Below are 16,922 nucleotides of genomic sequence, written 5' to 3'. Positions count from 1 at the left end.
ATTTACTAACTGTTTTACAAACATTTCCTCACTCTGTGAGGTTTGATATGTTCTCCATCCTCAACAGCTCAACAGAGTCACTCAACCGCTGAGCCAAACCTGCCTTTGTTTACAGCTTTTCCGGAAATTTTCACAGGGAAAAAAACTTTCTCCTTTTCCAATGTTTTATTTTTAAGTCAACACTTTCTGTGGTTTATTTGTGCAAAGCAACATTCGGGTACAAGGTATTGCACCGTATCCAAGTGGGAATTGCTGCCTTTCTAAAAATAAATCGGGGGTCATGTGAACCAGTGCAGAAAAATCTAAAGATACCAAATATTACAGGACCTTTACATTTGGTGGTTCTTTTTTCCATAATATTCTGGGCCTGGATTTTTCTGAACTTTTTTTCCCACATTAGTTTCTATAATAGAACATAACGTAAAATGATGAAACACAGGAAGGAATCTTCTTTTAAACAAAATTATCAGTGTTAAAAATAACAATCCTATTTTCCCTCAGTGTGCATTTTTTTCTCGTAAGGGCTTTCTTTAGTAGTCTCGCTATTAGATATAGCCAAAGAGTCCAGTAATATTTAAGCGGCATTTTAGTTGGTTAAAGCTTAATTTTCCTAAATGCTAATTTTCCTGGTGTGCCTTAAGGTCCCATAGATTTCATTTCATGTTTCGGGTAGGGAACTCAAAAATTGGGGTGCTTTGGAGGAAGAAATCAGAGAGCTGTGTCTGACGTTTCTTTGCATTGAAGCTTAGCGCAAATTAAAATTAGAATGGGATGGGAATGTTTTTATTAAGTGTTTTTGCAGTGGAGATAGGTTTCATGGAAATGTCCTTGTTTTGATGACAGTGTTTCTCAGGGTCAGGGTGGAATTTCTAGTGAAAAAGAGGAGACGAGAATAACCTGGACCTCTTCGGCAAGGACACGCGGGGCTCCTCCGCACCCAGGTAGCCAGTGGCTCTCAGGAGTGGGCATTTCTTCCATTCTCTCTTTCCTTTAAGGTATACATTCATTTAACGTATTTATTGTTTCTGCTGAAAATGCTACTAGCTTTAGCAGCAGGAGAGACATACTGTGAAACAAAATACTGGTCTACAAAAAGTCCCTTTCAGTGTTCTTTATTCTGAAATATCAATTCTCTCTGGTTATTTCAGAAAGAAATAAAATTATCTGGTTTATTGAACATTTTTTTGGAAACTTGCGATTGATGATACAAGAGGTAAAGAAATTTATAGAAGATCATATCTTTATTAGGTGTACAGGTCACTAAGGACTGGGTATTATGTTTTAAATCGACTTCCAAATGAGAAATCTATACTTAGTTTTCAGTCCTGATCAGTATATTCCTTGAGCTATATCCCACTGAATGTATATTTTCAGACCTATCTGAAAAATAAATGTTTTCTTTGGATTTTACATCATTGAAGTAGATTGATGAAGTAAAATTTAAATGACCTACAAAGGTGTCGACATTGAACTCCTGCACAACAGAAATGGATACTGTCAAAATACTTTCTTGATATGTTTGTATTTATATACCGTGGCTATATTACATATATTGCATTTTTAATGCTGTGAAATACAAGTGACTTATAACTCTAAATCTTCCTTTTAAATGCATTAGATTATTAATGCTGTTAAAGGAAATACCCACAAATGGAATTACTTCTCGAGGTTTTGTTTGCTTGTTTTAATCACTCGGAATCACTCATGCGTTTGAAGTGAATTTCTGTACCAGGGTACCAAGTCAAAATGACAGACAGAACGGTCTCCAAATGAAAACAACCTTTATATATTGATGAAAAATACTTTGAAAACATTTTATATCTAGAAATTATAATTAGTAATTTAATATTTATTACTTAATGACAGTGTTTTAATGAAAGCTATAAGGAAATATTTGTCTCGTCCGTTCCCGTACATATAAGGGATGGAAAAAAGGAAAATAAATCTTGAGTCCATGACAGCCCCGTAGGCGCGCGGGCAATAGCAGTGTGAGGACTGCCGGTTCCTGGCTGCCAGGAGCAGGACAGCGGGGCAGTCTTGCATCCCGCACGGCACAGTCCCACTCTGGAACAAAAAGCTATTTGCTGTTTCAGTTGTCTGTAAAGTGGTAGCATGAAAAATTGAAGAACAAGTGGGTGTTATGCAGCACAACATGTTCAGAAAAGTGGTTAAAAGGGAGTGGAAGTGGCCAATGGGTCTTGAGTTCGTCTGGCTGAGGATCAGGAACTGCGACCGTGTGTTCAACACGTGATCTGGAGCATTGCTTGTGACTTCAGGGGGATCACGATTAGGTCCATTGCTTTTAAGAGCAAGGCTTCGCTCAAATTCTTGAGGGTATTGGATAAACTGCTGGATTTCTTGTTTTGTGCCTATCCTCTAAGGAGGAAATATCACTAAGTTTTAATTTCAGATTGTCATTTTCATTCTGGTTTTATTGCAGGTGTTGTGGTTAAAACAGTGAAGACTTACTAATAGATTCAGTGATGTAGTTTGTGATTTTTTCTTCTCTCGGGATTTGCTGGGGTTTTTTCTCTCTCTGAACCTACTTTTAAAATGTTCTTGTGCAGTTTGGAGGTTGTGTAACCTCATGCCAGGAAAAGCAGAGTGGATGTATTAGCACAAGGGCACGGCGTATTGTGCCAGACATACCTTGGCTGTATCTTGATTTAAATCCATAGTTCTGGTGATGTTCACCACCCCAGAAATGAAGAGAACAACACAAGCAACGTGTTTGGCCTTATTTTTGGTTGGCAAAAGAAGCTGTTGATTAATGTTTTCTTACAAAGTAGATGTCCACAAATCAAGAAACCAGGTACGAGTCCTGACCATGGTTGTGTTTCAGAGGCAATTCTGGATCAATCCTGCCTGATGGGAGAGAGGTGCAGGAAAGAGAAAGGGAAAACGATATACTTGCTCGTCCCTTGCTGTTGAAAACACAGCAGCCCTTGAAACGGCTGGCTGCAGACTTTAGTCAGCTCACCAATGCTCTCAGCATGCTTGCGGTTCGAGTATATGATATAAGTAGCGTAGAGTGGTTTTGTTGCTATGGGAAAAGTGCTAAAAAAGGCTGTATCTCTTGTAGAGCTCAGATCCTTTGGGTATTTAATGTACAATTTCTGCTAAGGACACTCAGAATTATACCTCTGATTCTAAATTGCTTAAATGTTGAAACATATGGTCTTGTGTGCTGTTCACTAGGAAACAACTGTCTGTATCCAAGCTGCCAAATTCAAATAAACTCAGACTGTAGAAACAGGGAATCTGCAGCAGCTCAGCAGAACTTTAATAAAAGTGGTTTTACTAAAAGGCAAACCCGACGTATAGAAAAATGCTAATTAAACTAGTGCCATATATTAGTAACAGATAATTAAATGTTAATAGCTGAGAAGTTTTTCAATTAAAAATGAACTGTTTGTGTCCTCTTGATTTCTTCTGGGGGCCAGGTTCGTGTAGCTGTCATTTGTTGAGTTCTCTGCTACAGTAATCATTTTAAGAAAATGCAATTATCTGCATAATTAATTTCTTTGACTGCTCTGCTGTGTCCTTCTTTTGCAGAGGCCAGAATGTCAAAGATCAAGTAGACTAGGGAAAATAAAAAATTCACATTGTGAAAGGATATAAAAAATACTTGGAATTTCAATGCATTGGCTTCTATTTATCTCAAATGTCAAGGGCAGTGTAAAATGTATTTTTAAAATGTGTTTTTGTATGGTTTGAGCCCATTCTTGGCGTAGTTGCGAATCTAGAGGGGCCATTGTTCTTTGAGAGAGTTTGAGGGGGTTTCTTTGTACAAAGTGACAAAAAGAAGACTTGGAGTACTGGGCTGCCATTGTTCCTGTGCGGCGCTGTAAAATTTGATTTGAAATTAGGACCTCAGGGCGAGCTCTTCAATAGCCAGTTTTTATTTTCTGCCAGCATTTTAATCACTCTTGGGCTTAAAGTGGATGACCAACATAATGCCTCTATGTTTAATAGAACAGTTCATATCTTGAAGGCCAGTTAACTGAATTCAGGGATCTGTCATCTGCCCAACATTAGTCTTTTCTGTTTCCTGTCTATTTATGAAGATAGCTCTCCATTCCAGCCAGCTCTCAAAGAAGAGCAACTCTTTCTTTCCTTTTTTTTTTCCCCCCTGAATTTCTTCAATGTACTAACATCTCTTTTAGTGATCTCTTAAAGGAGCCAAGTAGCGATGCTGCAGTGCAGACGTGGTGCGGATGCGAGCGCTGGCTGGAGCATCGGATTGTATTAGTGCAACTGCTGAATTTCACCAGATGGAGCGAGGAGGAAGGGACAGATGGAAGAATCAGATTTCGCGGTGAAATGGGATGACGGGAGGGGAAAAGTGATATGCTGGCCTAAGCCTCACACACCTCGTTGGGATTCACGGTGCAGAGATGTGCGAGTAGGGAAACGAGGGAAATTGGGGAAGAAATACTGGAGGTTTTAAAGAGCTGATGCCTGAGTCGTGTTGTGCTTAGGAGATTTGCAGAACAGCGGTGCGACCGCAGAGTGTCTTAGTCAAATTGCAAGGGGTGTGTTTGGATTACGTGAACACTCTGGATGCATTCATACTGTGTCCTGGGTAATTCGTGCCCCTGTTTGCTGGAGAGGTACCAGGCTCGTGGCCTGGCTGTCAGCTGCACAGCAGGCACACGGTGGAGCTCTGAATGTTTGAGGATCTGTAGGAACCAGCATCGTGGGCAGGTGTACGCCGATGATGAATCGTGCTCATGCAAGAGAGGACAAAGTCAGAGATGCATTTCAGGTTTAAAGGCGTTTAGTAAGTATAAGTTAGCAAATAGGAGGTTTTGCTGGTTTAGAAAGGAGCTACTCAGGGAGTTGCCATTTGTCTGGCACCACTCAACATGAGGTCCTTGCACCCCGCTGGCGTCCTGCCCCACGCGTGCCCTCCTCTGAGGACGCTGTGGCAGCAGGCCCTGCGAAGGGAGAGCGGTCCTACTGCTTCTGTCCTCTCTGGGGGAGTCGAACGTGAGTTTGCTGGGGTGCCGAGATGGTTATAAGCAAAGGTGACTTTCCAAAGAGCAGCAAGACAGTGCAAATTACACTTTTTTTTTTTTTTTAAATAGTGGTATTAAGTTATTCTCTGGTGCTAGATTGAAAGACATAAGGATTTGAATGGATGTTCCTTCAATAATTTGATTCACGTACACTGAGCTTCACATCTGCCAGCCGATATCCCTAGCCTCTGTTGAGATTGCTATCATGAGTGCTAATTATGACGGTGGTGGTATGTATGATTAGGGAAGGGACTTAAACCACTAGGCTATTTCATGTAGGCCACTAACTAGTCATTAAATGGTAATGACTTCTGATTGCGTTTGAACTGGTCAAAGCTGACACCAGTAGCCTAAACTAGAAGGAAAAATGTTTTATATCCCATTACTAATTATGATTTGTTATACATTACAATTAATTCCTAGCAAGCTTAAATTTAGTTTTGGTTTGCCAGAAATGAAACAACTTCAGACACAGATTATGATCTTCAGAAATAGCTTCACTCATAATCATCTGATGCCTTTGTTGTCTTTATTTGTATGTAAATCAACAGAATCTAGCTTCTGTTCAACACTTTTCCTTGTGCAGATGCAGAAGAAAAGTGGCTCACCAGAGCTGGAGAACTGTAAGAGGTTAACATATTCAACATCATCAAGCACAGCTTTTCATTCACTTTCAAATGGAGCTGTGTGGGTGGCTACACAATGTGGGAAACTCTTTTCATTGAAGAATCTGAATATTTTGTAAGGAAGTGAATAGTTGCAAATAATCTTTTCTGTAACACTGAAATAAAGAACAAATGAGCTATTCTCAGAAAATACTGAAGCATTATTGTCTTCAGTCATTTAACAGAGCTATACAGAAAAAAATATTCCAAACTTGACAGATTCATATCCTAATCTTTCGCTCCTTCATCAGGAGGCTGTGTAGTTTGTGTAGCTGGTATCAGTTAAAGCAGAATGAGTTAAAGGAATACATTTGCTTCAGCACTGTGTGAAAGTAAACGTTTTGGGAAATACAACTCAATTTCTTAAATTATAAATGTCAGCTAGAGCTACGATAGTCAACCTGTGGCCCGTGGACTGGATACGTCCTCCAAAATGCGCAGCAGCCTGTGAGTGCCAACTGTTTGGCTTCCGTGGTAGAGCTGCTGCAAGCCACCCTCTTGTCCAAGGCCCCGTAGCTCTTCCCCGCCATGTGTCTGAGACGACGTTGTGGGTTTATGTCAAAACATTGGATACCTGGTGTTTGAAGATACAGTTTTATTTTAGGAGGGGAAAAAAATGTAGAAGATGCCATATTAGAATGGTTGAATGAAACAATACATTTGTTCTGTTTATTTTAATAGTCTCTCATTTTCCTACTGTTGCCTGCTGGAGATGTGGTTGAGGTCTTTGTGAAAAATAAAACTAAAAAAAAAATCAGTGTAATGACTACAGGAATTCCTGTGCCATTTCCTCTCTTAAAAGTAATTTTACTTTCAAGTTTTGGGCCACAAGATAAAGTATAGCCAAAATAAGATCTTTCTAAAAAGAGAGGAAAGAAAGGAGCAAGTTCTTGCTCTGTATGGAGCAACAGGCTCCTGTTGGTTGGTGTGCTGGTTTTGGCTGGGGTAGAGTTAATTTTCGTCACAGCAGCTAGTGTGGGGCTGTGTTTGGGATTTGTGCTGAAAACAGCGCTGATAACACAGGGATGTTTTCGTTACTGCTGAGCAGTGCTCACACACAGTCAAGGCCTTTCCTGCTCCTCACCCCACCCCACCAGCGAGCAGGCTGGGGGGGCACAAGAAGTTGGGGGGGGACACAGCCGGGACAGCTGACCCCGACTGACCACAGGGATATCCCACACATATGAGGTCATGCCCAGCACATAAAGCTGGGGGAAGGAGAAGGAAGGGGGCCATGTTGGGAGTGATGGTGTTTGCCTTCCCAAGTCACCGTTAGGTGTGATGGAGCCCTGCTGTCCTGGAGATGGCTGAACACCTGCCTGCCCATGGGAAGCAGTGAGTGAATTCCTTGTTTTGCTTTGCTTGTGCACGCAGCTTTTGCTTTACCTGTTAAACTGCCTTTATCTCAACCCACGAGTTTTCTCACTTTTACTTGTCCAATTCTCTCCCCCATCCCAGCAGGGGGGAGCGAGCGAGCGGCTGGGTGAGGCTTAGTTGCCAGCTGGGGTTAAACCACAACAGTTGGTCTGCACAGAGCTGCCCGCACACCTTGTAGCTGGTTTCATTGCCCTGCAGCGTGAGGCGCAGCTCTGTGAAACGTGGCTGCTCGGGACAGAGCCTCCTGCCCGGCGGAGCGTCCTGATCAAATCCCAGATTCCCTTCGGAAGAGTGACAGGGGTGATGTGATGTGAGAATGAAACTTTGCTTTCATTATTTTACAGAGGTGCAGTTTTTCCCTGACTTGTCTATTAAACACATTACTGCCTGTGGCATTTAAAGGACAGGGCCAGGCTTCAGGAGTCCCTGAGTTGTGATCCACAGCCCTGGTTTCTTGTATTTCCATCCATGATGTTTAGCAGTGATGCTGCAGGGATGAAGCAGTGCTTTTCCTGCAGTCCGCAAATGTAAAGCACTGCAGAAATTCAGGGCAGCTGCTACAGCTCTGTGTGCATCTGTATTCCCATATAGATAAAACTTACAGTAAGCATGAAGGATCTCAAAGGCAAGCCTGAGTAGGTCAGCATTAGCCTTGACTAAACGTGATTAACTTTATCCATCTCCTGGTGTATGTCTTTCCAATCCACTCCAGTGCTTGATTTAATTTTCCTTTTATGTAAACTCAAAGATTTAGCTTCATTAGAATGATTGCAGGGATTCACTGCATATGGCCTGTTGCTTTCTTGATCCCTCCAGGGTTTTCCTAGCAAACACTTCAATCTGGTGAGGTGGGGGGAAAAAAAAATATAAGAAGTCGCTGACAGCAGGGCATGAAAGAGCTATGACAAAAAAGTTGCTCAGAGAGGAGATGTAGTAGGAATCCTGTTTGGAAAAATGAGCGGCAGGTTAGATCCTGCTGGGGAGGAGGGAAGCCAGCCCTGGGACTCAGTGCTGATGCTGGAGTGCCTGGGGCTGCTCCCAGGTCACTCGGGTCAGCGCATGCTCTACTGGGATCCAGACTAGGTGAGCTGTGTGCCTGTTTCCCTGAGCATCGTGTATTTTAGGTGATCAGTAGATATTCTTCTTTTTTTTTTCCTAATAATTAAAAATTAGTTATAAAATTATTTTGGAGAGATTTTGTAAAGAACGGTATGTGCACTTGTTCTAAATTACCTGCTTTGAATGTCCGCAGAAGCCTATCTTGTGTTACATCAGCCTTTATTTGTTTTTACCTTTTATAGCAAGTTCAAAAAACAGCCACAATTGTTTTCAAGTTTTAGGAGGTTAATTTTGTATAGGCCATTTTAACCACTATTTTAAACTCGTTTTCTTATCAAAAAAAGGACTTCTGGCTTTTTCCACAATATTAGATCTATCATATCAGAGTACTTAATTGAATATTTTATTGACCGTCTGCTTGCCCTATGCTAACCTGCCTGACATCCAAAGTTTCTCTCTCTCTGGAGATGCGATGTCAGTTCTCATTAAGCAGCTAAGCGTGAATTTTCCCTTCATACCTCCTGTGAATAAACTCCATCCCAACAGGCAGACACTGGGCCCTGGTGCATCATGCAGACATCCAGATCTGGAGCCAGGCATAGGCAATGGGTGGATTTAAGGTGGTCTAGGCAGGGGTGCGCTGTACAGCACAAGTATTTTCCCTTTGGGGCTTGCATCAGCATTTTGTGTAATTTTGCTTTACGCAAATGTAAAGGTATCGAAGAGGAACGTTTCTTCCCCTGGCAAGGTAATTACTTGGTTTCTCATAGAAGGAAAGCTGAAAGCAAAAGCTAAGAGGAAAGCTTTAGATTGGATATTAGGAAAAATTTCTTCACTGAAAGTGTTGTCAAGCATTGGAACAGGCTGCCCAGGAAGTGGTTGAGTCACCATCCCCGGAGGTATTGAAAAGCCGTGTAGATGTGGTGCTCAGGGACATGGTTTAGTGGTGGACTTGGCAGTGCTGGGTTGACGGTTGGACTTGATGATCTTAAAGGTCTTTTCCAACCTAAACGATTCTATGATTCTGTCGTCTGCTTAAATTAGGCAATCTATCCAAGAACACGGATTTGATTTACCAAGCAGTTGCAGTTACAAGTTGTACAATTTTGTCTCAGTTCATTTTCCAGAATTTTATATGTTATTAATATTTCATTTTACTTTCTGTATAACTTCCTTTTTAAAATTTAAATTCTATATTTTCTTTCTTTGTAGAAAAACAGAAAATTGTGTTCTGTCACTGTATGGTTTTATGGCCATATAAACACTTTGCTTGCAGTCTGCTCTTGTTGGCCATTGGTTTTGAGAGCTCTGCACTGAACCTGTCCTGACTCCCTCTCAATAATATGCCCATGGTTTTTGCTGTGCTATGTGACATTTACTAAATAATTTTAATATGAAGTAGGTATAAATCTTTCATAATTCTGTAGTTGACATGGTTGAAATGGTGGACAATTTCATTATGTGCACTCCTTTGTATGTAATGATTGTTTGGCAGACTAGTTATGGCATCTCTTAGCAAGCATCCAGCGGAAGGGAAAAAGAGAATTTTATTCCAAGCCATAAAATATTTTGGGCTGCTTTTCATGGTGCGTTATTTTAAAATACCGCATTTTTAAACAGACTCTCAAAATAACTAGAAAATGCATTTTCCTTCAAGAAATAAGAATTCACACCAGAGCCTACCATAGGGACAGCTTTTGAATAGTAACTTTACCTGAGCGCTGCTATTTTTAAAAAGCTCTCAGAAAGAAAACAAATTTGGAAGAACAGATTATGGCTTTGTGTTTTTAAGCGTATTTTTGTTGTTGTCGAGTTGAAGAGATGAACGGCGTTGGTTCAAATTATATTGCTGCGACTCCACCGTACGACAGATCTGCGTTCCCAGCAATGTGTCTCTAACTCAAAATGCAATAAGAAAGGGAGGAAATTTAATTTTGTTATTGTGATTACGGAGGTCTGCGGGAGAAGTGGGTCTACGGGGTGCAGTCCTCGGTTCAGGTGCCGGTGGGACGGCTTTGGGTTTTTAATGCCTTTCTTTTTTTCAAACTTGGTGTCAGATGTTGTAAGTTAATTTATTTTCCTATTAGTTTTTGCTAATGATACTAAAGCCTTTTCTTAAAAGCTTTCCTAATTAATGATATTCTTGCTATCAAACAAAAACTATATTGTCTTTGAGAAGTGCCTGAGTATTTTAAAACAACAGGCTGTTAGTAGGTTTTATTGCCTCATGAATTTAGGGTCAACACACCTATTATTTGCCAGAGTTAATTTGTGCTGGGTTATTGACTGTCTGGGTTGTTAGGGATATCTGACTCTTGTAAAAGTTACACTCATCTCAAATTGTTGTAATTTTATTCTTTGTGCTCTAGTTGCATGGTGCCACAATATTTAGCTAATAAAAGAAGGGTAACAGTTGTACAAAGGCAGGGATTTAACTTCAGGCTCATGAGACCAGGGGAAATAAGACTGTCATTACTCTTTATATTCCTTCTTTCTAACACTGAATTGTTTTTACTTTCCTTTAGATAAGGAGGGGGTAAAGACAGCTTTCTAAAATCGTTAAGACATGTAAAAATGTACAAGATACTCAGGATTTGCAAAAGTGCCTAATTAGGCTTTTCAGATGTGTCTGACTGAGTTCAGTGATTGTCTACCAAGGAAAAGTTAGGCCAGTTGCAACGAGCTCAGCGGCACTGAAATAGCGCGGCTAACACCAACTCCCTGTGAAAAAATTGAAGAGCATAGTTTCATGTATAACTCTTTGTACATCAAGGTGAAAATATACCCCTTGGACTCTCCAAACTGGAAGCACAACAGACAGTAAAACTAGCAGTTGGTTTTAAAAATTTGGTAAGAAGCCATCCCTTCTGTGTTTACAATTCGGAAATAAATTGCAGTCCTGTAGAATCGTTACTTCTTCTGTTTTTCCAAGTGTCCGCTTCCATCACAAATCTGAGCCATATGTCCTTGTGGGGTAAGAGGCTGGCTGAACTAAAACATAGTCCTTTTCTATAAACCAGCACTCAAATATGCAATGGCAAGCCAAAGTCTCTTGCTGTGTCATGCCATCCGAACTTCAGTCGATAAGCAGGTCCTCAGCAGAATCCAAATTTGCACCAGTAAGTCATGACCTGTAATGTGGGGATTGGAAAATATCCAATTATTCTGCAGGACGTACTGGGAAATAGTATGTTTCTGTGTAGGAAATTCAGAAGAGTGGTGAGCTTGGTCCTGTTTTTGTCCCAGTATTTTCCTGGTCAGATTTTTTTATATGCCTAAACATATTATTACTACTTTGGGTGAAAGTACTGCATTTCTAGAAATGACCTTTGCTTCATTCTGGGCTGATCGAAACAGTTAAAAATTATACCTATCCAGGTATGCTGGATCTTCTGCAAATCCAGGGTACGCTTGACAGAAACTTGTTCTGAAAGACAGTTAGTACAGTCTACATTAAAAAGTAGGTGGATGTTCTGACCTCTAAACCCAGGACTGCTGAGCAGATGACAGTCTAGTTCTTTGCTTCATTTCCAGCGGGCTCTGTCTTTTGGCTCTCTGCAGTGGATATTTATTGCATAAAAAGGGGGAAGCATCTGATACTGGTTTAAGACCATGAGTCTAGAAGTTTCACTGACTGCCATAGCAATTGTGAGGACAGTATCTAAGAAACTAAAGCATCTATGATTATCTTGTATTTAGCTGAGATGCGTATGATCTCTGTCATGGTTGCTTTGTAAATAACTACCCCAATCCTTCCCGAATTATTTTTACTAGTTTTTAGTGGGTGTATAGCTTTTAAAACTGGAAAAACCAAAAGCTGGCTCTGCTCATTTTCTCATGAAATTGCAGCCAGAGCAGTAAATTCATAGCTAAGCGCTTACTCATTGGCTACTGTATTATAAATAACTCTTCACCTTGGCCCTGTTTCTCCAGCCATTATTCACTGTGAGTAGCACTTACTCATGAGCACAGAGTAGCAGAGAAGTAAATGATTCTGCTATCATTACTCACAGTTTTAGTACCCTGGCACATCAGGAGGTCTGCTTTCAAATGAGGCACCGCTTTCCTGGAGGAGAAGTAGCAAATTTTCTCGCCTGATAGGACTGTATTTGCAAAAAATAACCCAAGGAATGGCTACTGAGTCAGTGCTTTCAAAAATCAAAGCAGAGCAAAGCGGGGAGAAACTACAGGTATACATATGGGATATTTGGAAGTGTATACACCTAAAAGGGTTATTAGGGTTTATCCTTGGGCTTTGTCAGAAGCGCAAAGCTGGGGCGCAGATTAGGAGCACTGACGGGAGAGCCGTCACCTCCTTCCTCCTGCTTTCTCCTTGCTGTTACACTGCTTTGCTTTCAAAGTGTAAATTAACTTAAAGGTTCAAAGCTTTTGGGGAAAGATTCCAGACCAAAGGTCATCTTTTCTGGGTGGTTTATTGGCTGTCCTGTGTTTGCCCGCATCTCTAGTGTTTACCAGCTGAGGGAGTTTATGAAATTTTGATGCAGGAATTAGGTTGTTGCTCATCTTGTACCTTCTTGCTCGTATTATTGACAGTACCACTGAACTGCTTGAGGCAGATAGCATCTCAGTGATCACTGTGCTATTTCAGCTCTCCACTGCTGACAACATCAGAAGTGTTTTAACAGGGTTTTAATGGGCAGCCTCTGTAGCTCCTTGGAGGGTTGCAAATAGCTGCTGTGAAAAACCTTTTCTGCCGCTCTGAGCTGACATGCTCTCCTTTTCTCATCCAGCTGCTGCTTGTTGGTATGGCTGCAGCACTGTTGACAAGTACTTCTTATTTGGGCCAGGCACTGTGGAGACCGTGCGAGTTAAGCAAGTTCCTGCATCTTTTGGGTGAGCTGCGAAGAATAACGACATGGTTGTGAAGCCACTGGGAAGGGCAGCATGAGATGGTAACTCAAACTGTGTTCAGAAATCCCCTCTTCTCTGTTAGCTCTTTCAAAGAGTAATCGTACAAGTTACTTACACTAATGCACAATACAGAGCTTTCTTCTCTGTTTTGTTGCTCACAACTTATTTCCGATGATACCCCAGAGCAAGAGTTAATGATTTTGAAGAGAACAACCTTTATTTTGTAGCAGAAAACAAAACAAAAAAAAAAGGATAAAATAAATCACTATTTCTCAAGACAAAGCGTTAATTTGATAGCAGCAGTTTCTAGCTGACTGGTTGCCTTGCTCTGCTTGTTACCAGAAATGAGGCCCTGAGCGCAGCTCTCTTTGGACTATGTAGAAGCTTTCTCCTCCCCGTTTTGCTTAATATAACTATAATGTGCCCTTTATCACACTTCAACTTGAGTAATCCCAGTTTAGAAATAGTGCATAATACCCATGGGAAAAAGCACTGGAAATGTACATTATAAAAAACATACAGACGAAGCTCAGAAGATCCACTGACATGTAAATTTAATTAAAAAATTATAGGTTTTCAATGAGGGCTTGTGTCTTCAATTTACCAGTTTCCATGACTTCTTCAGAAAAAGTGTTTCTTTTTGCATTCTTGGTGGAAAACACTCTGAGGGATATTACAGTTCCCCAGAAGAGTATCTATTCTGCGTCGCAGAAAAAAAAAGTTACCCAAAATACGTACACTTCAAATAAGTAAGAGAAATATCCACTTTCTTGTTTTGTTTTATTTCTATCCTCTTTAACAAAAGTTAATCTTTCCAGTAACCAGCACTGCATGAAAAAGTGTGTCCTAACTGCGTGAATAAGCCTCCTTTTCACTGCATGTGCAGATTTAAGGTATTTCAGTTCTTTCCATAAAAAGCATGTGAGATTGGATAAAATGGCTAAACTGGCGAGTGGGCAAGCAGAAGAGCCAATGGCCAGGGGAAGAGGCAGGCTATAGATAGGGCTCATTATATAAAGTATCGCTGTTCAAAGAGGATTCTGGCTTAAATAAGAGAATCCCAAAGTTTTATGGAAAATCTTATGAATTGCTCCATCTACTGCATGTTTAAAGAAAGAAATCCCCAGCAACGAAACCCCACCTTACTTGGCGTGATTTCCTGGGGCTGAGAGCGTGCCGTGCAGAGCAGCCCAGTGCGTCGAGGTTCGTGCAGTGGGGGAACGCACAAATGTGCTAAATCCGGAGATTCTCCTCTAGGTCCTCGGTCTAAAATCCTAAGTGAAGAGTAAAACTTGAATCTCTTGGCTACTAAAACTTAAAAGGAAAATCTAAAGATCTTTGAAACTTGCCAGGATTAAATGCTTTTCTTAACTCTATTCTTCTATCTATTCTTCTTTCAACAAACCCGATCGCAAGCTGAACTACTTAAATATCAGTGTATTATAAAAGCTACTTCTGCTTAATACCCATTATTTCAGTTTTTAATGCAGTAAAGGCAGTGGCTTTTGTGGTGCTTTATTAAGTCCAAAGCAGCTGTTCAAAGGAGCAAATCCTTAGGTTAAGGGAGAGAGAAAAAACCCTTGTCATGGAATTTCAGCCCCTCGGTAAATGGAGGAGCCGTTCAGAGCACAGCTCTGACTTTCACGCTTCTTTCTGCCTTCAAGCTTGTGGTTCTGCTGTGAGTTGCAGCACTGAAAACCACTGTGGGTTTTGTTTCTCTAACTTAATTAATAAAAATAATTCATCAGTAGCTGATGCCTTTCAGAGTGGTTTTTCCCTCAGTCGGCTTACTGGGGAAGAGGGTCATTATAAATTATAGGTAGCAAAAAAAAAAAAAAAAGGCAGAATAAAACTTCTGATGTGGTGGACTTGTCTTAACGTAACGTCCCAGCCTAGTTTATTTGAAGAAACTTGTAGCCAAAATGCTGTAATCTAGTTTATATACATTGTTCAATGTATAAAATGAAAAAAAAAGAGTTTAGAGTGTTTTATGAGCAAGACCAGAACTTGCTTGGGGATTATCTGTTTCAAATTCCAGAAGTTATTATCAAAACAGAAATTTCTAAGATGTACTAACCTCGTATTTGGAATTACAGAATTAGCAGTATTTGTTTGACAGCACATTTTAAGTGGGAGAGCTTTATAATCAGCTATATGTTCACGTGACATTTTCTACACTGCATACATTATGTATCTATACAGCTTATACCACCCCTGGGTCAGATGCATACATAGCTGCTTGTTAATGACCTGAGGCAGTCTTCTAGGGGCTTGGTGCACCTGGTGTGTCACCAGCTTCAGAGCCATTAACAAGAGCTGAGCATGCTTATCCCTCTGCGCTCCTCCTTCCCTTCCCTCCTCTCGTCCTGCGAGAGCGAGTGACTTGTCACGCAGCCGTGGTGCGCTTCAGGATGCTGCTGCCGTGTGGTGTTCCTTTCTGTTGAGTTTGATCTTGATTAAGGGAAGAAAAGGGGAGCGAGTGCTGGTTTGCATTTATTATTATGCATATTGTTTGTCACCGTTGTTGGTGCAGTTGATGCTTTGAAGTTAGTCTTGCATTAGTGTTGCGTCTTAGGCAGAATTGTTTACTGCTTCCCTGGTCATGTTATTTCACTTGCTTTTATGTTCACTTCTATTTCATAGCTCTGCCAATTTGCATATAATTGTAAGAAACTTTGCTTTTGGTTTTATCCTGTAACCTTTTCTTACAGGATCCATTCTTTACCATGCAGAAAGACACTTGTGTGAGTAAAAGGCATTGGACTAGCCTTGTTATTACCGAGTTTCCCATTAACAAAAATGTATTATTTCTAATCTTGTTTCTTAACATGTTGTAAACAAGGTCAAAACCAATTAGAAATCAGAGCCACGTTCATTCAAAAGGGTGAATCTGACGTAGTTATGCCTCTTCATCCAGGTGCATTAGGTGATTTCAGTAAGTATGCAATGGTCTGCCCATCCGAGCAGGTTTGGACTGTAGCAAGATCCATACAGAGAGGTTTAAAGGATGACTGCATCGCTACAGCTTTCTGTTTCTTTAACATCACGGAACAGAAAACTGTACGATTGCACAGGTTATGTCACTACTTGAATTCTTTCTGTCTCCTTTCCTTTATTTCCATTTAGCTCGTGAGGAGGGGAGGGTACCTCAGGTTCCCCCAAGCACACTCATACCCAGCTTTACCCTTTTCCTCCGAGATCAAAAGGCGGAGGGCCACCGGGACGGCTGGCACTGCTGTCCGAGGCTCAGCAGAAGATTTCAGCTGCCGGTTGCTGGTTACTGTTGCTCTGTCAGGATGGGCAGGATGCAGATGTAAAACGAATATATTTTTATCCTGCGTGTCTGGGGACAAGCAAGGTACTGCATAGCCAATAAAGAGCACTTCCTTGCTTCGGGGTCGAAGAGTTTCCCTAAAACTAGACCCTGTGTGTAACTCTATAGGTTAAGTCACCTAAAATAATTTCTAAAATTTCCTTACATAGCATGTGATTCTTCAGCGTGTGAAGCAAATGTAAGCTGCAGGGTCTTAATTAAAAAAACAGAAAAGAAAATCTCTCTCGTGCTTCCCTGCGAGGGCTCGTGCGTTAGTTGTGAGATTCATGTGCTGTCCCGGAGCATCTCCTGCATCTGCAGTGCAGCGCGGGGAGGCTGCAGGGCATGGGGCTCTCCTGGGCGCAGCACCCATCGCCCATGGCGCAGGGTGCCCAGGCGAAGGCCACGCTGTGACAGAAGAAAGCTGAGACGCTGGTTCATGCTGTGTAATATCCGTTTGTATTTATGGCCTGATTCTGAAGGGTATTAAATGTATAAAATATGTATGCTTAAATGATGTATTTGAATCTTAAAGTCACTCCACTGTTAATGTGCTTTTAAGAGTTTTCATGACGATGTGCTTAGGTAGGAACAAATTGGGCTTGGAGAAATGTG

The 16,922-nt window shown here is 41.0% G+C and overlaps 1 protein-coding gene across 8 annotated transcripts in view; it reads left to right on the top strand.

The window, feature by feature from the left end:
• Nucleotides 1-16,922, top strand: part of BCAS3 (breast carcinoma amplified sequence 3) — a 373,363-nt gene that overhangs the window by 240,921 nt on the left and 115,520 nt on the right. The gene's annotated exons all lie outside the window — the stretch shown is intronic.

This window comes from Pygoscelis adeliae, unplaced genomic scaffold (genome assembly GCF_000699105.1).
Source record: "Pygoscelis adeliae isolate BGI_AS28 unplaced genomic scaffold, ASM69910v1 Scaffold290, whole genome shotgun sequence".
Classification (NCBI taxonomy): Eukaryota; Metazoa; Chordata; class Aves; order Sphenisciformes; family Spheniscidae; genus Pygoscelis; species Pygoscelis adeliae.
The sequence above is the reverse complement of the archived record's forward strand: the minus strand, read 5'-3'. Positions and strand labels throughout refer to the sequence as shown.